Source organism: Varroa jacobsoni, unplaced genomic scaffold (assembly GCF_002532875.2).
Source record: "Varroa jacobsoni isolate VJ856 unplaced genomic scaffold, vjacob_1.0 contig00213, whole genome shotgun sequence".
Taxonomy (NCBI): Eukaryota; Metazoa; Arthropoda; class Arachnida; order Mesostigmata; family Varroidae; genus Varroa; species Varroa jacobsoni.
This window is the reverse complement of record NW_019214429.1, coordinates 63,961-90,495: the sequence shown is the minus strand read 5'-3', so window position 1 is coordinate 90,495 and position 26,535 is coordinate 63,961. Positions and strand designations below refer to the sequence as shown.

The window sequence follows — 26,535 nt, the reverse complement described above, 5'->3', positions numbered from 1 at the left end:
ATATTTATTTGTGTGCATGTATTGCTCCATGTCCGATTTCACTGCTAAAATACTGTTTACAAGTAACAGTATTACATTTATTTGATATATTAACTTAATCTGAATACAGTATAGCTATAACATTGTTAAAGAAGCATTGTGCTTTGTCTCGTTTAGTGAATACGTCTCAACATTGATATTGACTCTACATTTTGGGGGTTTCCTTTTTTTTTAGATAACATTCTGTGCTGCTATCTGATGCTAATGTAAAGTTACATTAATGATAATACAAGTAGTAAGGAACAATGAATGGTCCCATGGTCAGCGGTAACGACCTGGTGAATATTAATTGAGAATCGAACTTCGAGGTGGCAGAAAGTTTGTAATGAAAACAATCGAAGCTGGCAAGCAATGGACTGCTGCCGATCGGAGTCCCACCTTCATTGATCCCTGCGTGGCGCACAGCTTCCGATAAGGCTTAATTTATTCAAGTAATGAAAAGTTTTGCTAATATCACGTATACGCGCTTAATTGAGAAAAATGAGGGTATTGTAACTAGCATAGCGTACTTGCTACGAGGAATTAATAAATAAACACGTTAGTTATACGTAAATCAATTAGTTCGTTTTTTTTTTTTTAATTTTTATTATTGTTATTATTATTACACTGTAAAACTATATAAAAAGGACCTCTTATGATAAATATCTAGACGGGCGGCTATCGTCACATCAAAGTTACTTTTTACGATTTACTGAACAGAAGTTCTGAAGAAGAAGATCTGAAGGCTTGATCAGAGATCTTGTCTACGTCCCCAGCAACTACAGCAGGACTTAGTGGAAAAGAAAAAAAAAAACAATATTAGGATATTCAGTGCATAATAGGTTTTAGTTACTAGATGGGTGGTTGCCCTGTTTGTGTGGTTTGTCAATACCTCGGCCAATTCTTACGTACGCGTTCGTTTAGCTGTCATCGTACGGGTATAGACATACGCATATAGTGCACTCCTTGGCAATGTTACCTCCGTGTCATGCGCTCATATAGAATATACGCTATTATCTATATTTGCTCTAGTTATAATTGGTAATGAGCACTCTACGATGGCGGAGCGAGGTCATCAAGTTAGCTGAAAGCATGCATTGTCGCTATTTACTCTGTCTATCGTCTTCAGATAGTCAGCTCTTCAATTCAGGTCAAATAAGCCGAGGCTCATTCTCGCGGTAATTTCGATGTATATCACTGCTAGTGTGCTTTGGCTAGAATCGAAGAAAAGGCGAAGAGTGTTACAATTCAGTTAGTTCATGCCCCCGTTAATTGCACAAATGCGCATAGTCAAAGCTATCTGTGAAAAAGAAGAACCTGCGTAAAGCGTTAAATATTAGGTCTTAAGGTTGTCAATAATAATCGACATCGCACGGGACCTTTCAACGGACCTCCACTACCCTGCTATGTAGGCAGATAATAATTATGCTAGCCGTTTGGGGTAAGCTAAATATTGCATGACCATTCTGTGGTACAGCTGCTTACCCCTAAAATTTTAAAATCCATGGGTTAAGATGAATATTGGCCAAATGGTCCTATCAGTGGTCTTAGTTTATTGTTAATTAAACTGTGATTTCGACACTTAATTAGCGGGTTGTGACATGAATTCAAGCGTTTGTAGTCGTCCTTTTCACTGTTTCTTAGTAATCGTAGATTACTTACATGGCAATTATATATATATTCACGTAATCATACACGTACGTAGATCTATGATAACCTGGAGCAATCCATCGTTAATTACAGCTATACCTATTAGCTAGGAAGCTGGATCATCTGCGGTGGCTGGACGTTCTATCCTGTGCAGTATCTAACACACGTACCTTGTGCATCAGAATCTTCTCTAAGTGACAAAGAGAAATGACCCTTTACTAAGCAGTTAATAGAAGAAGTTAACTTCCAATGCGTGCAATTGTTTCCATTTCTAAATCTGCATAATAATGGCAGCAGTGTTGGCAACAAAAACTCAGAAACAAAGATAAGTGGACGATACTATTTTGACCACCGCAGATATCTAGCAGATTTTGCAGCAGTTCTTAGCCGATATAGCCTCGTTTACGTTTCAGTACTTCTCGTCCTTCAGCGCTTTTGCACCGCACCGCTTGTGACAGGGGCAATGGAACGATAGGCTCCAATTGGGCCCTGGACAGGGAGACGCTGGAAGAAGCCGGCACCACTGACAACAGATCTGTATGGGTCTATGCCAATGGAGCTGCGTTATGCCGATAAATTCCTCTGTGTATCTCCTAAGCCTATGTAGCTGTTTCACATATCCTATAACCCGCTTTTCTAGACAGTTCACCTCGACCGTGGATGATGCCTTTCTTTAAAATTATGCTTGTTAGGTGACCGTGCCGGTGTCTCGCATAAAGGCCTGCGCGCCTGGCGCACCAATAGGCGCTTCCGTCAACTAACTTTTTCTACTGCAGCTGTTGCCCCATTTGCTATCATCGTTCGCCTGTCTGCGTTACTCATCGCCGTCTATCATTTTACTTGCTTATTTTCTTAGCAACATAGCTACACCCGTCATTGGAGCGGGAGGTGACATATCAGGCGGTGGGATTGGACCGGTGTGTGTTGTTGTTCATCCTTGTATTAGCAGTAAACTTATGCTAGTAATGGCTGTAGCATCGGTAGCTCAGCGAGTTTACCATTACTCCGTCCACACGAGAACCACAATCGACGAATGGTGTCAGGAGTAAAAGTGGGCTTCTGCCGAAGAGGGTGTGCACGATGCGGATAAAATGCGGTAAAGTACTGCGATGCGAAACGATAGCTGTAAAACGCGAGGTAGAGCTTACGATTGCGAAAGGCCAAACTGACAATCACACGGCTATTACAGCCCCCCACTGCAGCTAGTACTTGCCATCTGTCTAGCCTGTGTCAACATGATTGGTGCAATATATTAGTGTACGGCTGTTTGGGTATTGCCAAGCTAGAGGCTTCGGGTCGGCGACGGCGGTAGTATGATAGTAGCAAGGAACTGAAAGTAGGATTTTGCCTTCGGCGACGGACCCCCAATCCCCTACAGGGATCCTAAGTGAGGGCAAGGGGGCAGAGCCGCTTTGTCCACACACACAGGAAGTACTGGAGAAGCGAATCTCTATAGATGGCCCAGTTAGATGTAGCTTATACAGAACCACTCAGCCACTACCTCGGTATCTATCTGTATCCCCCGACTGGTCTGTTTCTTTTACTTCTCCTCCTCCGCTATTTTCTCTAGCCAGTTCCCGTTCCACTGTTGTGTCGTCTTCTTATACGGTATCCTGTGTTTACATGTTCCTATGTGTGTGTAAATCAGCCTGCATATCCTTGCCAGTCACCTAGCCATGTATACATTGGAAAAATACGCCAACCAAGAATACCGCCGTCATTATCTAAAGTATATAAACCGTTCTTTGGCTGCCAACAGGCCGGCTTTGGTAACTGATTTCACCGTAACTGAGCAGATCGATATGATCGTCACTCAGGCAACGATGGATCTTTTCGAACCACCACGGAACACTGCGGTTATGTACTATCAACATGCTACACCGCAAGATCTCCTTTGTTATGGTTATTTGGCTTAAACGTTGATGCCTGCTTGTTAGCAGGTGGGCATATAGTAAAAAATAGTTTTAAATTTATGCTTCAGTAGCGATATGCGTCTGGAACGCTGTTGGCGGGTTCAGCAAACAATTCTCCCGGTCTGATCTCCGAGTCGAATCAATATAGTATATAGTCACATTATAATTTAATTAAACAAGTTGTTACAAATGACCTGCAAACATGCCTCATTAATAACCCATTTATAGCAAAGAAAATAGGCAACTTGTTTTAGTAAGTTCACCAGTTTTATTCTCGTTTGGAAAACGTGCCTCTTTTTCTCGAAATGCTTGGTCCTAGAAAAAGTTAGTTGGATAGGTTTGAAGAAGTTGCTGATCCTATTCTAAATAGATTTTGCTCCAAGCCTTTTTTCTCTACCGGTCTGCCGAGCCAAAGAAGGTTTTGGCCTTGCGCTTGAATACTGAGTGCCTGCTACAGGCATGTACCATTTTTCTCTGTTTTCCATCTTCAACTCTCTAAGTCGCTGTCGGATGCTGCAGCAGCAGCCTTTCATCTGACGGTTTCCCAGGGAAAACGGTAGTCAAGGCAGGCTCTTTTTAGGCTAGCGAAATGCACTTTTGGCGCAAATTTTCTCCCTCAATCGACTCTCCTCTTCCATCTCGTCCCGTTTCCTGGTTCGCTCACTGTATATTGACGCCTCGATGCTCACTCCTCACACGTTTAGACCCTCTGCAACGCTTGTGTCTATGCGTTAGTTTGCCGTTGAACGCTAAGGGGAACCGACTGCCGGGGCTATATGTGTGCTTACGCTTCCTCATAACCCAGAACCGGACTGAAGCTGACGGAAGCTCATTGGTTCAAAAGCAAAATTCACGCCCATTCGGCTTGTCCCTCGTGCGAGAAAGTGTAGCAGCAGCTACGGTTTGTAGAGAAAGCAGAATTGTCAGCACTTTGGCTCGACCGCCCGACTAAGCAACCGACCGACCGGACAAGCGTCCTTTTGCTTCTTACTGTAGACCCTGTCTAAGCCTACCCACCTACCCCTGCAGGCCGTCGTCCCCGTTTTCCACGCACACGCTCCTATTCCTTGGCATTTCCCAGATCTGGGGAAATCTCCTTGCTCACTTACTCTATACTGCTCTGAAAACGTGTAGCTGTATGTGTATGTGGGCATAGCTTCAGTGCCGCTCCAGCACTGCTTCCAAGGGTAAGTACGTCTGCCAACGAGAAGCAGAAACAGTAAAAGAGGGAGCAACGACCGGCCAAGTGGTATCACTCCTTTACACACTATGGTGGCGTGTACTCACCGTACCCTATCCCGGCCGGTCCACAAGTCCTAACCTTGTTGGCTGTCTGCCTGGGTATCTAGATGCATGAGTACCGACATCGTAAGCTCAGCGCAAGTTTATTGGAAAGACAGCACGGGAAGAGAACGCCAGCTCCATTACGGCGCAAATCCTGCCAACGGAAGGTACCAAGCGAAGTTCAGCCGTCGTCTTCGTCCAGGCAAGGCGCATAGAAATAGAACAGTTGGCAAACAGGCAGACACGGATTCATATTGGCAAATCGAATGACCCACACCATAGCTAAATCTGTACCACTACGAGCGAAGCCAGACAATAAGATACAAGGGCTGAGCGTCTGACCAGTTAAGAGTGCTGGGGCAGCCCCATAAACACGAGTACAGTGGATTTACAACAGCGCGTACAGGAAGATTACTCAAAATAATTTCCACAGTTATTTAAGGTCCCACTTGTGAATAAAGAACTAATACTGTCGATTGACGCATTCAGGTGTTTGTCTCTTCGGCTGAGCGCTACCATATTAAGCTTCGCACATCTTCCGATGACACCAAACCCATCATTTACTTAGATTCTTTAAAAGTACTGACATCATTTAACACTACAACGACTACAATAGAGATTATCCTTTAAGCGAAGCCCGCAACTCAATCATTTGTATGAAGTAATATCTTAAATAGACAACTGATGATGAGGGAAAACTCATGTGATCTATCGTGAAGCGACGCGCTCTACAATAGAAGGTAACTAAGCCATACTGTGGAAAAGGTTATTATAGCCGATGATGTTGTGTCACGCCATTGGGCAATCTTTAAAATTCACCAGCACGCACACACACATACACCTACCTCTTTCTTTTTTTTTTTTTTTATGTTCTTAGCCCTCATGATTCTTCCCGCGTGACTTCTGTATCTCTTACTCACTTTTTCTTCCCTCTGTAGGCTGCCTTCACTTCCCGCCAGCCATTCTATCCTGTGTTAGTTGCCTTCGATGTAATGTCCGGTTGACTTCTTCATTTTTCCCCTCAGAGCGAATTGTGGCGTCATTGATAATCCACGAAGCAACCGTGGCTGCGGGAATACTGAGTACCCTGAAATAGGGTAGCGAGGTTACAAAGAGATTTTACTTGCTATATATTCTGACGTCATCCCGTCTTGAATGTGTCACGTCATGTGTATGTGTTTGACGATCTAGTTTGTCAGTAACATTTGGAGGCACATATGGCTTGGGCTGCCATAACACTGGGCAATAACGGCTTCAAAGTTTTCATTTGGTCACTTTTCTCACTTGTCTGTGGAAAGCACGTCAGAATATGAAACATGAGAGACACCAGCCCTTCGTCAGGCAGAGTACAAAGGATTCATTTAATCCCGTTTACCGGTTGAAGTGCAACGGTGCGTTGCTTTTATATTGTGATGACAATAGCAGTACTTTTGTTCTCACTAACTGCAACAAAGCTACCAAAGAGAGGTAAACGATCGTGCGTACACTCGGAATGGGAGTTTATGTCGTGAAATAATTGCTCGCACGATAAAAATGTTCAAGTGCTTCTTTGTTTTATTCTTTTCCACCCCTCTTTCTTCTGCTTGGTTCCTTATTCTTGTCCTGTTGCAGCTCGGCCGGGAACGCATGACGATTGTAATAAAGTTTTCGAGAGAACAGATGTGGCTTGCTAAATTTGCAATAAGCAGCGGCGAAGGTCTTTATGTACGCACTCTGCTTATACGCGAATTCGGGGCAGCGCGAAATTTGAATGACGCTGTACTAGGTCCAGCAGAAAAATGTGCCCCTGACGCAGTGGCCTGTCGGTGCTAGTCAATGTACTCGCATCGACGACCTCCGATGCACTCATGACTTCTCCAAACTTATTCAGAGATCACCATGCAATTGGAAAACAGCCGCCGCAGAAATATGCGCACCTTTTTATAATACTCAAACGCCGGTGTAACTCGCATGGCGCTTTTTGTTTTGGAGAGCAATACACAGAACCCTGCATTGCAGGTCAGTAGCAAGAGGAGATAAGTAGAAGGGAACCGTATAGGGCCATCCAGTCTATCTTGGCTTTTCACTCAGCATACCTAAAAGCTATGCCAGCACTAGACATCTTGAAGCTCTTCATAAGTCTTATACACTTCAATCTAACTGGCATGTACAATATATTGCCCCGCTAGGAGTTCGGCCGTTATTAGCCATACTTTTGGTATATCTGGGGTTCCTGTGAGTGTCAGCGTCTATATGTGTGCGGTGATCCAGCAGTATCACCATAATTAAAATCCCCACCTTTTTCTTCTCACTATGTCCAACCACCAAACATTCTCCAAGCAATTGCGGCCTCCGCCAAGTTGTTCGACTAAAACTGCTCGTGAGGAAACCACGAGTGAGTTATCATCTTGACTCTATAGAGGAAAAAAACTACGAGCATCCCTTTGGTAATGGTGGTTATAGCACGTTCTACTTTTGCTTTGCCTCGTTGTATCTCGCTTCCGCTTGTCGGCGCGTACGCGTCCTTCTTATTTCCTCCATTCCCAGGGGAGCTGTACATGCAATTTCTTTATGTTGTTACCAGCAGCGTCTACAAGACGGGCAACATATACCTCCGGCGTCTGCTCGCTCCACCTTTTCTTTTTCGGCGGATTTCATGTTGGCGGTGGCTGACCCCCAGTTGGTTGCCGGCCCTCCTCCCCCATCGGCACGAAGCTTGGACAAAAGAAGCGACTACTGACCCGTTTTAATAGTGGGGACAGTAGTAGTGATAGAGCCTGCGAGCTTCGGCTATGCTGCTGTTGTCGCAAAAAACGAGATACTACTCGCCTAGCGAACGGAAGGCATGGCAAAGCCACGTAACGTAGAAACAGCAGACGCAACAACAAAAACGGCAATAACAAAAGGTAAAAAGAAGTAGACGAACGCATCACGGATGCATGCAGACGGATAATCATGGATCGCGCAATGGAAGCAGAAGCAACGAACGACTAAGTGTGAACAGAGGCTTGACTCTATCGCTTCGTTGTTTCGTCTTGCTGTTGCTGAAGGTGCAGCAATGGATGAATCTCGGACGATCGTCTGCAGCAAAACAGCCAAGAGAAAGTTTGTTTCTGCCGACAAAGCCCGGAATCTGCGATCACCCACCACGTCTATTAAAGGAAAGTGTAGAGAACTTGCTTTTACACGGCCCTATGGAAGATAGAAGAACGAGTCTCCTTCTGCTATTACTGCCGCTTTTCAAAATGAAATCTTTGGACTTGGCGTTTGCCAGGCGGATTCCACGGCACGAGCACCAAGGACCATCAGCACAGCCGTCGGCCGGTTACTTGTTTGGTTCGCCAAATCAGTTTTGTTGCTTTCCCTTGGAGCTACTGCGAGTTCTTCGCACCCCGACCCTGACTCAGCCGCAAGCTTCCCTGCAGAAAGAGAGCATCTTCAGTGTGTTGGAAGACGCATTAACGGATAGTGAAACGGGAGGACGGACAGGGCCCCCCTGGCTTACCACGATAAGGCTTAACAATCAGGAATATTGTTATCTGGTCATAAACTAGTTAACAGTGACCAGCGGAGTCAGATTCCCAGAGGTACCGTACACTCTATGGCGAGCAGCGCTCATTTTATAGGAGTCGACGAGCGAAGTCGGCTGGGCTCATCTGACAAACAGACAGAGAGAGACTCAACGAGATCATGATAACAATGGCTACAGCAGCTATAGTAGTGCAAGCCGGCTATGCACTAACGATCGACCAGTATCGAGGGTGCAAACATGACGGATGAAAGCCCATCTCTACTACCCCTATATATCGAACCGTCCTATACTCAAAAAGGGATGTCATAGATAGTTTCATAATGGTAATCATATAGTCGATTCGTTCAGCGGATTTATCTATGTTGAGACCGGAGCTTTTTATTGCCTAAGATACTGATGTAGCTTCTACAGGGTGTCACACGGTTCGACCTGAATCTTGCTTGCCCTCAAAAAACATAAGGCATATAACTTATAATGAAAACTCCTACCGAAATTGGGCTGAATGTGGTTTTATTTTGGTGCTGAGCTCTTCCGATGCACGGAACACAGTCTTAGCTAGATGTCCTTCAAAATTAACGAAAAAAAACATTATGCTTACAATAACAAATTGCCGTAGCAAATACGTTGCATGTGAAATCTCTCGTTTTTTTCCATGCCACTTTTCCATACTCTCCCATGACAGTTTCGACAAGCTGCCCATAAATAATTTATTCAAATGTTTTTACCATTTGTAGATATTGTTAATGCTTAACTATGACAACCTAGTTTAGTTGTACGATGTAATAAGAAGTAGTATGAACATCGCAGAGTTCTTTGAACTTTGCTTTGCAGTTACCGTTCTTAGCAGATACTATATATCTATGCCGGTAACAGGGGAATGGCCTATCCTAACCTTTAGTTTTTGAGTTAGTACATATTTAGTCGCAAGTAAGACAAACCTGTTTAATGTTTAATGCGAATAAACGAAACAAGAAATGCCTATAAAAGGCCTATACTTAAAATCAAATGTTCCATACGCTGACTTGTGGATTTTGCGCAATTGTTCTGCTGAAATCCGGGCAATACCATACATTTGATATGATATGTCATATCAAATAAAATCAGACGTAGTCTCACATCGTTTGCCTGTTTTTGTTAATAATGCCAATAATGTTAATATGCCTTACATTTCTTGTTCTAACTGTTCTGTTCTAACTCCTCGGTAGGGAAAATTTCCAACTAAACACAAGCAGTGTTTAACTGCGTGCCCTTTGCGTAGTACATGGCAAACCTCGGGATTTTTGGATAGCGTTAGAAATATATGACACTGAGCTTGGAAGCGTTATTGCAACAGCCCGATATAACTTCATAGTTAATCATGTTTCAAGTTTGCTCGTGTTTCTTATTCTATATAATCAATATACGGCAAAAGAGATGGTCCTCGCTCGAACAGAACGTTGAGCTTCTCTGCAAATCATACTACCGAATTCTATATTTTTCTTTTTTTATTCAATAGAGATTTAGACAACATAGTATAGACCCGTCGCTTTCTAGGCTCGAGACAGGCTAACGTGACTGAAAAATTTTCTGAGAAGGTTCTGTTTAAAACTACATATCCACAAATTTAGATTTAGTGGAGCCTTATACGTTTGAAGTGACGGTACTATCCCAATTTTAAATACTACAGCGAAAAATTTGTGGCTTAAGCTAGTAGGTTAAGTTCTAGTGCGTAATGAATAGCATAATGCTTGCAACGGCTAGAAGAAGTTGGGTTCTGCATGGACTGCTTTTAAGTTACGAGTTATAGTGGCTTTATATGTGAAGTGTCCGGCTTGACGTTAAACATTCAAAAAAGCGTCAGCGTGGGTCTAAGCTGTATATTACCCAAGAACACCTTTATTTAAAATATTGCCAAGGTTTTGCATCGATATTTATGCCGGAATAAGTGATACTCACATAAAATACTGTGGTACTCAGTAACTGTGCACTCAACAAAATTGGGAAGATAAATTTAATTATATAGTTAACTGATGTCCTGTTTCTATCTCAATTATACATATACTAGATATGATTAAACTTTACCGTGAAGGAATGAAAAGTTTTCAGTCTAATAGGCGAACGTACTTTCTAGTCAACATAAGGTACCATCAAGTAAGTGAAACAAAGAAAATACTGTTTTATGTTAAGCGTTCGTTCGACATACAGATCAAAGAAGAGTAATCTTAAAATAAATACCTGCTGCCCAACTGGATACGTCGTATCGGGGCGAAAGACATGGCAGGGCAAATGTTCAAAGCATATAAAGTAACAACCAATATCTTTTTTAACCTTCCAGCAGCAGAGGCTTACGTCCTACGATGCACCATATTAACAGGAACGGTGGTAAAGAATAGGCCATCAACAAAGTGGCTGCTGGCTATAAGCTGCTGCTGCTGCTGCTGCTGTTACCGCCAAGGAAACGATGCCGGGCAGCATTTGCTTCGTGGTCCAGCGAGCGATAGCATCGCTAAGCGAAACAGTTATTGGCTAGGTACGCACAACTAACCGGACAGCAGAATGTTGGCAAATGAGAAATAGGCTGCCGAGAGAGAAAAACGATGAAACAGAGAGGGAAGAAGCGATTGGACAGAAGGCTTCTGTAGAACTGGTAACTACACGCTACGCATCAGGCCTCACCTCAAGCTTGAAGCTTGTTCCCGCTACTGTAGTGATGACAGTGGTACGGGATACGGCCCGAAACACGACGGGGAGGGCTACCAACGCTTTTGAGAAAAGCTAGAAGTAGCCAGTAAAGTTTAATGAGATGCTTGGTGGTTGCCAGGCCACAGGAATGACGAGCCCTAGGGATCGCGTGGCAATTAACGAAAAACGCACTCAGGCCGGTTGGCCTGCTACGGGTTCAATCTACGTTGAACTGAACAGCCATCACTACACCTTCCCAAATCTCTTGGTGCTTAACACAGCACATGTGCCCCTTCTTCGCAACCCAATTTTGTCAAGAGCAAAACTGACCTATGGTTTTGAAATAGAAAGGGGCAGTGCATGGTACGAAGTTGTAAAATCTAGACGGTAAGTTGTCGTGAATTCAGTCTTTGTTGCTAGGAGCTTTTCTCGCGCATTTGCTTTGTCCCCGAGAAATTCTCTCGAGGCCAAGCCTCGGGCTAGACAGATGTAATGCGCTACATAACAAAAATCACCTTGCACCTGATTGCCCATTGATCCACCGCTGGACTCTTCTGCTACTACAGCCGATGCCAGGGGCTAGCTGGCCAATTGTTTAGGAGGGCGGTATACCAGCCAATCACATAGGTCAGATCGAAAATGGATCCCCTTTATTTCTTCTTCAATCTCTACTTACCTATCTATCTAGTAAACAGCCATCTTGTTCCGGAATGGCTGCCCTCACATAAGGATAGAACCTAGAGACTAGGTTCAATCTTGTCGAAGTCGATCCCCGATATCAGCTGTACCGCACCTAGCAGTGTAATTGTAGTTAGTGAACGCTAGTTATTCGGTGGGGGTATGCAATGTTGCCGATGAAGAAATAGCTCTGCGATTTGCCTTGTGCCGATGAACCTTCTGTCGGTGGCCTCCTATTACTAATAGAGCAGAGGGCTACCTTTTACTTGTGTGTACATAGACGAGTGAGGTATAATCATCCTGAGTAGTCCATAGGTCTGAAGAAGAAAATGATACTTTGTTGGGTTGAATGTATGTAGATGCGTGGTGGTTCATTAGAGTGTGCTGAAAGCCACCTATCGTGCGTTCGCTTAGTCAGCTTCGACGCCTTCGCGGCCGTATCGAATGTACAGGCCCCGTCATCTTGAATATAGTCAGCCATTAGTGCTATTAGTGCTTCTCTAAATGCTATTTTAATAACGTTTCGTCGCTGTATAGATTTTGCGAACCTAATCGGATATTAGAAATAGGTTTATCACGTATTCAACGTTACGTTTTAGCAGTTGGAACAATTTCAATTAAAGTCGTATCAATTTTGGAGCCGTATCCGGGGGTGAAACCCCTTATATTTTTGGGGAGAAGCAAGGAAAGCGATAAAGATATGTGAAGTCAATTGCTGGTCGTCTTTAGCTTTCGAGTATTTCGGTACATTGTAATTTCTTCATCCAGGAATATCGATCGGTGGTATTCACAATGTTCTCGTAGTAGCCATTGTGCTTTTCCATCGAACATCTAAAACACAGATTCCGCAACAAGTTTTTTTTTTAAATAGAATAATGATCATTTGAAGTATGTACTTCGTTTAGCCTCATAAAATATTCGCTTATACTACTATTTCGAGATAACTTTTTACAAATCCCACCACAGTAACCGTTTGCATACTATTTTCGTTATTTATAATAACAATATTTCCCGATTCTACAATACTTGGAGGCAATGCTGATTGGAAATGTCAGCGGTCTACAACATCTCACAGATTCAGTTCCCCCACATAAATAAATGGATGGACGATGGTAACCAATTTGAATACCCTATGAAGGAAAGTCTATATTTCACGGGGCGATCCTATGCGTTTTTCATATCAAGGGAACGTCTTCCACATAATGTAATCAATTCGATTTTTTTTTATCGTTTGCTTTACCTAGCCCTCGAAGCTTGCGTTTTTATTTTCCTTCGGTGATTTTATGGGTTTTGGTGTGCCTGTATGTGTGCGTCCTGAGCCTGCATGGCTGTTTTGCTATGTGTATCTTTGTGTGCCAGTCCGCGTCGAAAAGTTCTTCGAAAGAACGTAACGAAACAAGCAGGAGCTTCATGGCCACATTGTGCCGGACCCGGGAGTAATAGTGGTGGGCGTAGTAACGGTCGGCGAAGAAAGCCAATGTGTTCTGATGAACTGAATTGAATGAATCCATTTCAGGCGATCATCAATCAAAAAGTTGATACACACTTTCTTCGCCACGTGCGTTTTCTACCTTTCTCGTTTAGCCTTATTACCATCTCTAGCTTTCGGCTCGGGACGACATTCTCGGCCATTTCTTTTACCAATCGGCTAAACCGGCAGCAACGCTACAGCTGGCGCCGCCCGAGTCGCAGACAGTTCTTCGCGTTGACTTGCGAACGCCCCTACAGCTTTTTTTTTAATAGCAATCCGTTAGGACACGACCAACACCTTTAGTTCTAACAAGTTCGCCAAACTCTATCTTAACACGTCGCACTTTCATTTTTGTCTTCGTCGCTGCAGCGAGCGCGCAGTGGACCCGGGCTGGTCTCTACCACTGATTGGGTATCCGTGCAGGACGGCTACACCACCATGGAGATTTTCCTTGTCCATACCCGAACCCTAGGCAAAAGCCGGGGTACAGCCAAACGATTGTCGCATCAGACTTCGTCCCGGTAGGTTGGTGTTTTTCTAGTGACGCCATTCTTCATCAGGCGACACACCCAGTTCGGTGTCTTCCGAGGCGACTAGCATACACAAAAGAGGTTGAGCATTTCGCAGCGAATTATAGTAGTCCTGCTCAAAGTTGTTCATTCAGGGGTTTGCTGGCATGCAAAATCTTCTTGCTCTGGCACGCCTCTTTCGCTTTCACTGCATCTCAATCAACTTTGTGGCAAGGCCGTGAGCATGTCAGGCCGTGGCCTCTGTCCACAGGCCGGCTGGGCCTTCTACGAATTCTGCGAATACGAACGGTATTGGCAGCGCTAATGCTACCATTCACGCTTTTAGCCCGCAAATCATAAGCTTGCGTTGGAGAAGCTTGTGTAAGTGTGTGATTGTGTGTGTGTGTGTGCGTTTGAGAGAGAGAGGGAGAGAGAGAGAGAAACAGAATATGGTTATGAAACAAGGGCTTTGTTAAGATCAAGTACACGATGGATGTTAAGACTGATAAATACTTCTTATGTACTCTTTTCTTTTTGCAATTATTATGGAAGTAAATGAAAAAGCGCATAGTCAAATATAACGATCCATCGTTTATAAAAAACAAGATGACTGGTTGTCGTACGCTGCTTACTCCAACGACAATAAACCGATTCTCACAGTGAGTTTCTATTTTTAGTTATCCTTTATTAGGCAAGAGTCCCTTCAGGAAGTTGTGTTATATAATGATATTACAAGGTGAGGCTGTCACGTTGCGTAAATATAAAAAGCGACTTGAATGAACTCGATAAAGCAAGTGGACCTATGGAAGTATGCGTATTACATGAACGGTAAGCGTGGTAACAGTGCCTACCTTCGTTGAAAAGAGAGCAAATAAACGCAAAACTATATTTGGGGTAATGAAAAAGGGGATCTCACAAGTATGCTTAATAAGGTAAAGTCCTCTTCATGCCAAATGTATCCTTGCTTACTGAGGAAAGACGAAACTATGAAACATACCATGCCTTCGGTCTTCTTCTTTGCTTGACTCGCTAGTTCCTTTTTATTCGTCCTCTTTGGTCGGAGCTGTCGCTTGACCGACTGAAGTTCACAAAGTTTCATGATTTTTAAGCATCCGCCCAGTTTGTGCGCCACTATACTATAAGTCCGGCAGTATCAAGTCACTTCCCTACCTTGCACTCAACAGAACAAGGCTTTGAGCACAGAGCTTTCAAGCTCTTCTTATTGACTCCTCCACGCAGTGTCAGTCTGAACTGACTGTCATTATAAATTACAGCATACGCTTTCCCCTTACTTAGAACTGCCGAGAATTCGGGTTTTCTCTGCGCTTGTGCGCGGCAATGGGCACCTCGTCTCTTTTCTATAACAGTAACGTAATCGTATTTCGTTGTCTACCGGTTATCTGTTCAACCAGCCGCTGGTCCTTTTCTTCTTTTTTGACGAAAAGTGGCACGCAATTCGACTGGTTTTGTCTGCTAGGAACTGGGTCGTGATTGCAAAACGGGCCAACGTCGACAGCGATGTTAGAGGCGCCGGCGACGATGGTGATGACCATGGCGGCGGAGACAGCTGCCTCTATAACGAAGTCTGAGGGAAGGAGAAGACCAAGGAGATTCAGTGAAGGAAAAGCAAAGTTCGACACAAACTCGTCTCCCATTGTAGGAGACGGTACGAACGCCAAACGCATTGGGATGTCTGTCATTCAGCCTTGTCGACGTATTTGTTCAACGATGGCGAGTGCATTGAGGTAGAGATACTGTTGTTGTAACTGTTGCCATGCGACACGACGACTACCTAGAGAAAGTGATCGTTAAGGATCGTCACTGGAATGTATGATTTCTGCTTCTTTTTTTTTTATCTCTTTTCACAAAAACTCAATATGCAGCTCTAAAAACAACGGGTCCAGCCTCGGCGGGCGGGAATCTTTTTCGTTCGATTCTTAGGTTCGTTAGTGTAAAGAGTAATATTTACATTGAAATCTTGACGCCCTATCATAATAGGTCCAACCAAAGAAGCATATGTTAAACGCCTTGATTTTTGAACCTTGCCAAATTCAGCTTTCGTAACGTCCGCTGTAACAATTTATATAGATGACAAATATCTTGTGTGCCAACAAAAAAAACAAGATACGGTTATCAACAGAGTATTGATCGTTGTTTTGGCTTTGTTTGTAGTTATATATCCTAGGTAATATGAATCGTGCCATGCTGGTGTCATCTCAGATTAGAGGTATTATTGGACTGCTACTGCTTCTACATCAGATAGAGCGCCGTGAAATTTCGGTAAATTTTTTTTTATATTTAATTTATTTTTCTATACCAATACTGTCCAGACCAACGAAAACATTTTTCCCTTTATGTCCAAGATGCATTATTATCAGAACGAATGGTTTAAAAACACTATCGTTTTCGTTCTAGAATTTTCAATGTGAAAAAAATTCTTTGTTATGGTCGTCGATTTCCAGAAACAATTTAATAAAATTACGGAATTTTAACGAGATCGACCCGTGACTAGCCATTACATCGCCAAGGAGCTCAGCATCCATCAGCGATCAGCTTTAAATCATTTGAAGAAAAATGGCTAGTTACAACAAAAAGTTCGATGTTTGGCTGCCACACTGGTCGACGCAGAGGAATTTATTTGATTGTATATCCGTATGCAATACTGTACAAAAATTCAATAAAATCAAGCCATTTCTAGGTAACAAAAAGTGGTGCTAACCTTAACCGTAAAAACAGAAAAAATTTTTCTTATCGACCTGCATTTGGATTTTATCGTAATCAAATTGCGGAAACTTAGCTCATCTTTAAGATACTCTATTTTGTATTTTAGCACATCTAGTTTACGTACTGCCAAATATTAGCTTTCAAATGGTATTTCAAAACACTAACCTGATTATAACTTAGTTGATCTGCTATAACCTTGCAACGAGTGCAAATCAATCGTCTTGCAGCTGCTGTATATAGACGTATGATAATGACAACTAGCTAAATGGGTCCTCATTCTTCTACATATTTTGCGAACGCGGCCACCTTCCTTCCACATAGGCTTTCTCTTTCTTTTTGGCTCTCTGTCAGTTAGACGCGTGCAACTGTGGCGCTGGTCCATAGGCTACCATTGTCCGGTTACAAAAGAGTTAGGCCTTGTTTGAATTTCCCTAATGGCTCTCAAGAACATATACTAGATGAATAGTACTGAATACGCAGGGTGTATCTGACTGCGGTTATGAATGCAAGAGAGCGTCCGTCTTTGTAGGTTCTACGGTTGTAGAAACCGTCGTTTACCCATGATTCGTTAGTTGAATCGACGTAAAACAGGATCCGATATAGGACAGCAAAAGGGCAAACCATTAGAAAGCGTACACGGGCTCGGGACGGGAAATTCAACCGAAAGTGTTTGAAAGAGGAGCCTTAAAAGACCTAAATTTTATGTTTTGTTATTCCAGTGTTGGCAATCGATTTACGGATTCAAACGAAGCCATAATGCACAATCTAGCTGACGCTTTCGTACGGGTATTAACGTTGAGCTTGAGAGCAATGTACGAACAGAGCCTGCCAAGGAGTTAACAAGAGAAACAGAGGGACACTAATTAAATAAACGGTTCGAGTTGAACATTCAGTAGCGCCTTTAAGGATTGTCTCAAAAGGATGGGTGTACGCTTCTACGAAAAAACCAGGGCTATTTCTTCAATTGCAAACTACAACGCCTCTATCCTAACTGTGACATACTACTACCGGGGAAGTGTACATAATGTATTTCTTGTGTTTACGAAAAACAACAATATATTAAATAGAGCTTTTAAAAAGTTAAAATAATCTCGTCTTTAATGTTTTGCCGTAGTCCAGAAATGACGTGTTCAGAAGCCTAGTCGTCGACTGAAAGCGGCGAAGTGAAACTTCGAACTTATACGACTAATATACGTAAAGCTGTTTGCCAAGATACCGAGCAAGGTATAGTCTTTTAAAGTACATCTTTTACCGACGGTCTGAGGACTGTCAGCAATTAAACTTTTTCCGTATTGTAATACCAAAGGTTATGTGTTAGCCTAGTAACCGAAGGAACTTCAAACATTATACTGGCTCAAATCTGTACGTAGATAGGCTTTAGACTTTCTAATGGCTTCCTTTATATCTTGTATTTTTAAAATTTTTATTTATTTTAAAATTTTTAGATAAACCCAAATTGATCACTGTCTCAAAGTGTGCGCTTTACTGAAAAAATATAGGCCGATACGCGCTAGGCTCAAAATTGACATCTGGCCTTTAAACACCATGGAAATATCGAAGGTAGTCAAATGTTTAATCCAAGACAAATGGATGAAAATATTGCTCAATAAAAATTATGTTATAATTATTTGCCTGATTAAATATATATATATATATATATATATATATATATATGATTCATTATAATGCTGCATTATGTTTTAGTCTGAGTCTTTGTGGAGAATATGTGGGAATTTAATTTAGGCGTCAGTGGTAGGACGTTATGTCCACAGCAGGATAAATCACCTATTTCGAACCTGCTAAAGGCAGCTTGGAGACAAAAAAGAAAGCTGGTCCAACGTCTAAAAGTTCATAATGACGATACTCCAGAAAAAAAGACGCCGGAACCAAATACGAATTAGCATTAGCAAGCAGGTGATTGATAACTTTGTCGATCAGTCAAGAGCAGATCAATGTATCTCAGCATTATGACAGGAATCATCGAGTAACCTTCAAGTTATACATGTATATATATATATATATATATATATGTCAAGTTACATATAGTTTCATCATATAGAATTGATGACACGAATTGTGAATACTATGACAGTTTAAGTATCTTATGTAACTTATATTTACTTCAACTGTTATGCATAATACGTTCAAATATAGATGTTTATTTGGTTTATAGAAAAAAAATCTAATAAATATAAAATGTAAAGGACAAGCTAAAAATGCCTTTAATATAAAGTACGAATATCGAACATTATTAAACATTAGTTTTTTTTTTACACTGTGTAGGAGGTTTATGCACCGATATGCTAAGACAACCGGGCTAGCTGGACAACGGCTAAAATGTAGCAATGCCAATTCGTATATGAGTGCTTAGAAAGAACAATGATTATTGTCCAATTTAGTTTTTGTACAATGTTTCAGTTAGTAAAATGTTGTTGTTTGTATATCTGCCCGATGACAGGATATTTTTCAGCTAATTCTTCCATACTTGCTCAGTAATAACTAACCTCCAACGAAAAAGTGAATCACTTACTATTCAATGCTATTTGAACTGAGTACGGTCAAACAGGTTATGCCGACATTGTGAGCTATACTTCCCAGTGCTCACGCAAACGATAGCTCACTCACAGTAGGCATATATAACGATAGAAAAATGGCCAGCTTCCCCAACTTTATTGAGCCAACATGCATGGAATAGATTTATCTTGCTGTCAACAAAACAAATGTATCACACAGCCACTCTACATAACATGCCTTAGCTGGTTGCCGTTCTGGGTTATAGGTAGCGTTGCCAGCGAAGAAACCATAACAGTTAAAGCATAAAGCACCCTGACTACTTATAAAGCAAAGCGTTTCCTGGTGTATGCTAATGTATAAGATTCTACGGTTGACAGGCAGGGTACAGACAGCGAAACTTTTCTCTTTCTCTCTGTTAAGCGCAATTAAACGGTTTTGTTAGGGTGACGGTCGTTAGCTTCGAGGAGCTGCGGGACCAGCAGCCGGCTCTGTCATGTAGCCCACCTCCTAAAATTTGTAAGTTAACTGTATGTAGACCTCGAGGACCAGCTGGTTTGCCCTTCCAGTGTGTCTCGCCATGGAGAGAACACAACGGTCGAACTTTCAACTTTTCTATAACCGTCGCTTCCACACGTTTCGCATCGCTACTTCTACGTTAGCGCCCTCGCTTTTCCGTCTGCTTCCAAAGCTTTGTTCCTAAAATTTGTTACATGGTGTTTTTGAACGCTTATCCCTATTGCCTTTTATCAAATTGGCTTCCTGCCTTCCCTGAAGACAGAAAATGAGAATTCGCGACTCTCTCCTTCAAATTTTCACCAGCTAAGTCACATAAAGAGCAAGCGTTAAAGTGAGAATGTGACTAACTTTCACTTGAATTTTCTAATTCCTGTCGCTAGCACTCCCCTGGTTGCTGCTGCATTGACGTATGCCAAGCTACCGGCAGCATGGTTTTTTCCACGATAGACAGGCACCCACGCACCTCTCGTTTCACTGAGCTACTGAGGATACGGCTAACGATATATGCATACGTAGAACCTCCCCCCTGTCCCGACCGATACCCCCAAAAAGAAAGTTACTTTCGTCTTATACAAGCTTCTGAGCTATTACAACCAGCAATACTGCTGTTCCTAGCACTACTCGAGGCCACCGCTCGAACGGTCCAGAACAAGGCGAAACGCCGAAACCCTATCGAACGAGGTTGCCGAGGAGGCAACGTTCAATAGGGTTTCGCTTACGTACTATAGCGTTGCGTTAGGCGCTAGCTGGATATTACATTACACGACGTTCTTAACAATCGATAGACGAACCCATTTGGACTAGGCAAAGGAGGCAGGTACGTTATTAATTGAGCAGCCACTAACAGGCCCGGTCCTCAAAAAAATTCTAGCTATATATGACCTACCTCGCAAGGTCAAGTGAGAAAGTTGCTTGGGATGATCGTCGCTGGAAGGCCAGGATCCATTAAAGAAAGTTTGATCAGGCCGGTTTAAGTGTGTGTCGGTGGTGGCGACAGCAGCAGTCAGCGCCTTTTCTTTGAAAACTCCAACCAAGGAAGAGTCATCCAGCCAGTATAAAGGTAGAGGATAAGTGCCTCGCGTAGCACCTTTCAGAAAGCTGATTGCTTTTGGTCAACTCACCGGTGTTCGTTTCTGTGGTCATTGACTTGCTATAGATTGTAATCAGTCGGGCTGGCGTAAGTCCTTCCCTGTGGTGGATAGCTATCAGTTCGTACTTCTCCCTCGTACTTTCCCGCACTCCCGCGCTTCGGCATGGGGATCCCGATCTACCTACGATGTATCCTGGCACTATTCTCGCGGTACGATAGTAAAGCAAGCTACGCTGTCCCACAGAGCCCGTGTATAAGGCACCGCAAGAAAAAGAACTGTACGATGAAGCCACTCAACTGAGTTGGGCTTGGTCGAGCGTAAGGAGCCCCGACAGGCTCGTTCTGGCTAGAGATGGCTGAATCAGCTTTTGCCCGACGAGTCTTGCCTATTCGCTCTATTATCAGTCTATTCTCGAATTGGTCAGTGGCCCTTATAAGTTTTCTTTGCAAGCCTTTCAATCAGCCAAGAACAGGGCCAATTGCCCTGTTCACCCCCAGTTTCTGATACACCTAACCTTGCTGCTAGACAAGCAAATTTCATTGGGCTATTCTCGTTAGCACCCGTCTTGCAGAGTACGGAAAACGAAAGTATGCGGTTACCCACTAGCAGTTCCATCCAGTGATAGATATTTTTGCTGGATCGTTGGCAAGGGCTGTTGAACAAAGCTATGGTCCTATATTCGGTAGTTAGAAGAAATATAGCATTATTTAGTGCCTGAAAGCGTAATTCGTCGCTGAATAGATAGTTGCTTAATACCAAGCCAAAACTGATGTAACAGAGCGCTGTCTGGCATTCACTGAGAGCAATGCACTAAATGCTGACCTACCGGATCCGTTTAAGAACCACAATGTATAGGACGAAATGGCCATATATAGTGTAAGAATGTTTATTTATTTCTTATTTTCAGTATTATTAGTTATTGATCCTATCTGGAAAAGTTCCCGAAGTCATCTATTTTCCTATATAGCATCAAGAGTGGTGTCAGGGTAATAGTTTGACAATCTTGATGATCTCTCACCCCCCTGCCTCCCTTCGAAAACAACGGTTATTTGTCGTTCACACTATTGCCACCCGCGGGGGCGGCTGCGAGAAACGCCGTTCCAGCAGCACTTCAACACCAACGCCGCTCATATCTAGGGACATATATACGAAGACTATTTCTGGCTTGCATTTCCGCCGCCTAGCGCTGCTGCTTGTTCAATGCCACAGCCTTGCCGCCATCCTTCGACGTTTTCTTCGAGCAGCAAATCCGGTAGCGGTGGACTCCTACCGCCAGTAGTCTGGGCAACTAATAGTTGCAGCCTCGCGTAGGATAAACAATATTTTCTACCACCGCCCCCATGACCGCTGCTACTACTAACAGCAGTAGCAGCGACTTGTATGCCAGTAAGCCAGGAGAAAGGAAATTAACGAGCGCCAGGTCCGTTTCGGCTTGACCGTATCAGAGTCTTCCTTCGATACTTCACATGTATGGAATATATAATTGTATAACAATCGAGCCTTCGCGGATAAACTGCTGACAGTAAATGGACGAAACAGCCAAAGGGTGGTAGCAGTGACCGTTGGGAGGAGGAACTAACGAACACCTTCGTACGTGTGCAGCTCCCGTAGTGGGAATTCAGCGGAATAAAACTGGATACCCTGGTGGGATGAATCGTTGCGGATCAAAAGGGCTTGTGGCCTGGTGCTGCCGGCCTGACTGGCCCGGCCAGGGAGGGTACAAGTGCCTTAGAACCAACAGCTGGAGCTACGACCTTCAGGTCAATACTAAGCTTAGCGCGAAGACATAAACTCACTGTATATACACTCAAATCTTGTTCGCTGGTGAATAAGAGACTTCGTTTAGCAACAGAACATTATAATATAAAGAAAGCGCTCACCTCTACTGACGTTAGACCAGGAACTGTGTTTGTTCTAGTTAGGGGATTGAAGTTCCATTTGACGGATGCAACAATCTATTGTTTAAATGTTTGTCAAACAGAAAATTTATTGTTTAACATGTGCAACTAGTACAAGCTACACGCTACCGTCAGTCGGAATAATACATTATGTGCACGAAGATCACTTCCCTGCGATTCGGTTATGATAGATTATGGATTGAGATCCAACAGCAATAAACCTAGTCCTCACAACTTCGATTAGACATTGCTCTGCAGGACATTTATGTACAAATGTGTACATTGTGGTTGAATGGACCACTCAGTACTATGCTACGGCAACGGATTTGGATTGCGAGAGCCTTTGTCCAAATCGCAGAAATTTCCATTGATTCTAACAGATATCGATTGCGAGCTCTGCTGACTGTTGAGGGGTTTCGCGAAATGTCCTTAATAAGTAAACGCATAAAACAGGATGCAGTTTATTTGCGTCGATCGAAGTTTCTTTCCGACTACGAGGTATCATACTGTCTATAAATATAAGTCGTGAAGCTTGCATAATGGAGTCTTTAAGTCAATGAGGCGTACGATCATGCTTATTTTAGATTTACTTTATTTTGTACAGCAGAGACTCTAAAGCGTACGCGATAACAATCATGAACAAGACAGCAGGCTGCTACTGCGATTATTATGCTTTGTCAAATTGCCCTACCGTATGCAACGATTTTGTAGGTTTTTTTTTCTTTTCGTCTTAGCAAATATTTTATTCTGTTCAACTCGGGCAATCTAACTTCCGTCAAAAGATATACTCTATTACGTCACGGCGTACGTGAATGGAAACGCGTGTAGGGTAAATCTAGAAATGAATCGTCGTTACACTAGTCGTTATTTCGGCTTTGCAAGCGTCAAGATAAAACGTGCGCATTTATTAGGAACAGGAACGGGTAACTTACTACTACTCCATAAGCTCATAGGTTTTAGGTGGACAATCCTTAACCTCTTTAGATGCCCATGGTTATTGGGAGATTCAGAGGTTCTACTTTGAAACAAACATTATCATGCGAGTCCTGTGTAAGGTGTCTGACGCGAGCGAATTCTCTCTAACCTATAGCAAGCTATGCCCTTAGGCCAAACCGATGTTTATTCAACGGTTATTTTGGAACGACGAGAAAACATAGCCAATATCTTATTTAGGTAAACTGTATTGTCATTGCCTCCTTTCGCTTTTAGGTCCTAGAGCCACAGCCCATTAGTGGACTGTTAAGTACTTTCCGGCCATCTCGAGCTTTAAGTGCGGCTGAGAGCAATTATTACTAATAAAAATGCCTATACTACGGCAAATTTACGAACTCGTCCCTGAATTCGAGTGTAATAAGGCACAGTAAAAGTTATTTCCATTAGACAATATTGACAATTAGAAACAAGCACAATGGAACAGATCGAGTTATTCAGTGTTTAAACTGTCGAATAGTAACGAACGCAATATTTATACAGTTCTATCTATTAGAGTGGCCGGAAGATTGGACTTTCACTCAGGTAAATATATTGCTTAATGCGAAAAGCATTACTGATCTGCGCTCTTTAGTTCGCTTTTCGAATACTGGCCAAAATATAGTCATATTTTTTTCTGAGCTTCTTACCTAGGGATGTACATTTAACATGAATGCTAAAGTCCAATGGTTGGAAAACGGAAGAGGCTTGCTCAAGTAGGCTCAAGGGGTATATCCACGCTTCAGTCAAAAGTCATTCACAGAAGTGTTACTTGATTATAACGTCTGACAATGTTCATGATATGATAGGTTTCGAACCGACTGAAACGTCTGATCTCATTGTCTTGTATCCATGTTCTTCTGATGAGCCCACCTTGTAGAATTACTCAACAAGGTATAACAACAACGTCCGAATTCCCCTTCTGTGAGAGCCTCGCTTTCAAAAATTTGAAATTATGATTAAAGAAGCACAAAAGAAATGTCTGGAAAAATATCTGTAGTGATGCTCCCTGTACAATGATGCCATGTACTTAACTTCCAACGCCTTTACCTTAGAGCGTAGGAGCGTTCGAGCCTTGGTTGGACTATAAAATGTTGATCTTGCTAAACGTTTTTCGAGTTCCTAACAATATAAGCCACAGATAGTCCATCTCTTCTAAGACTCGTTCGTATGAACGTTTGACATAGGTGTTTGAGCCACGCTTCACGAAACCTTTAGAGGTAAGGCAAAAGTTACCCTATCGTTAAGTTTTGCTGAACCTAAGTAAATTACATCCTTCGACAGCATCGAGTGGACCAGTTTCAACGTTTGTTGTTAAGAAGTAGCTGCTTATCAGTTCGCCAGTAGTTAGCTGTCCTACCGCTGTTAGGTTGTATTTTTAACCGAGAAACATTTGTGACCAGGCCACGACTGACGTAAACCTCGTTGCTGCGGCCTTTTCTCCACCGCCTTTTTACCAATGCCCCACCATCGCTCTGACCCACTTGTTCGTTGCTCCATGCTCCGTTACATTGTAATGACAAGCTGTCAACGCATGAAAACCGAAACATACTTTGAGCGAAGGCACAGCCACAGCCAAAAATAAGACATGACGACATCAATGCCGGATGCACTCGACAGACGAAGAGATGGACGAGCCGATGGATGGCTGTCTGCCCGTCAAGATAGTGGTCTTGCAGTAGCAGAGGATAAGACGAAGATGAAAAAAGGGAGACTACGAGAAACTAAATTTTAGTATCCGTCTTCGTCTGGGTGTCGTTGGCAGATCAACTGGCTCTCTGACCAGTCGTGAGAACAACTCCATCAGAATAGGGGGTAAGAAAAGAAGGAGCTCATACAGAAACAAATCGGACGAGCGGTAAAGGGAAAAAAATCGTAGAGAGGAAAGCGTTTAAAGCAGCACAGGAAAGATCTTCACAGGATGGAGCTATTGTCGATCGGCAGATGGACAAACGTGTAATGATTTTAGTAGGATTCGTCCTGATGAGCTTAACGACACCATTAAATCGTAGATAGCAGCAGATGCAGTGAAGCAATTTTTTCAAATACTACACAGCACGTCGTGAAGGCAATTACAGCGCTATCTATGTGCATCAAAAAGCTAGGCATAAAATCCTTTTACGGGGACACAGGGGGCTTCTCGGGTCACTTGGGGTTAGAAGAAAAACTTAACGTGGACAAAGGAGCCATATCGGGAAAGTACGAAAGATAGAGGATTGGGAGGGGGCATTTTGGGAATTGGCCAATGTCGTTCTTGATGGTATGCCCTTCACCACTCCCCCCTACCACCCAGATCCTTCGTCTACGCGACGGATGGGTGCACTTAGGGTACTGACGGATATCAAGGCAAGACAAGAATTTGATGTATATGTAACGTGGGGAAACCAAGTGAGAGGAATAGGTCGTGACCATCTCCTTTTCCAGTCTGTCAGACCGCACTTCACTGTCAAGTCTTATCAGGTGACAGCACTCCCAGCAACCGTTTCCGGCTAAGGTGAACCGGCAGGCCCGTAGTCAGTACCTGCTGAGCGCGAATGCTGTTTTCCCGTATTGTATACAGCAGAAGCAGGCTATGAACGGGTTGCGACGGCTAACCAATGGGTCAGCATACCGTTTCATTGTACATCAATGTCAACGGTTCTTTCATCCACCAGAGGGTGAATGAAAGAACCGTTGATATTTAGAAAAGACGCCGTTGAGAAATTTAATGTTTATTGGAGGGTAAACAAAGCTATCTTGATGGCTCAAGACCATCAAGCTCAAGGGCAAGTACTTAAGACTGATGATTAAGTAACTGCTATCAATAAAAGGTAGCTATCTCATGAAGTACTTTTAAAAAGAAAATGAACTGGATAATAAATATTGCCTTTGGAACTCTCAAATGCACAATACCAGAATAACAGACTAGACATCATGAAACCTAAATATAGATCGCTTGTATAGCCGACCAACCTTAGCCTGTTAAGCAGATATAGCTAAATAATACATAAAATAGGCAAGTTAAGCATATATTTGCAGCAATTGAAGACCTACTTGCTACAATTTTCATAGAATGAACTGACCAAAGCAAGTGAGAGTGTCCTAAGATTTGTGACCCTTTGCTCTTGACAAATATTTTTTCGTGTCTA

General features: G+C 42.9%; 2 long non-coding RNA genes across 2 annotated transcripts; one reads left to right on the top strand and one right to left on the bottom strand.

Annotated features, from left to right (window-relative positions):
- Positions 1-3,847: 3,847 nt before the first annotated feature.
- Positions 3,848-15,133, bottom strand: LOC111270945 (uncharacterized). The gene is made up of 3 exons (XR_002686562.2): positions 14,693-15,133; positions 5,786-5,952; positions 3,848-5,057 (listed from the first exon to the last, which is right to left on the bottom strand). It is a non-coding gene; the product is annotated as an uncharacterized LOC111270945 (long non-coding RNA).
- Positions 15,134-15,460: 327 nt separating this feature from the next.
- LOC111270944 (uncharacterized) lies at positions 15,461-18,005 on the top strand. Its single transcript, XR_002686561.2, has 3 exons — positions 15,461-15,523; positions 15,868-15,975; positions 17,139-18,005. It is a non-coding gene; the product is annotated as an uncharacterized LOC111270944 (long non-coding RNA).
- Positions 18,006-26,535: the final 8,530 nt, after the last annotated feature.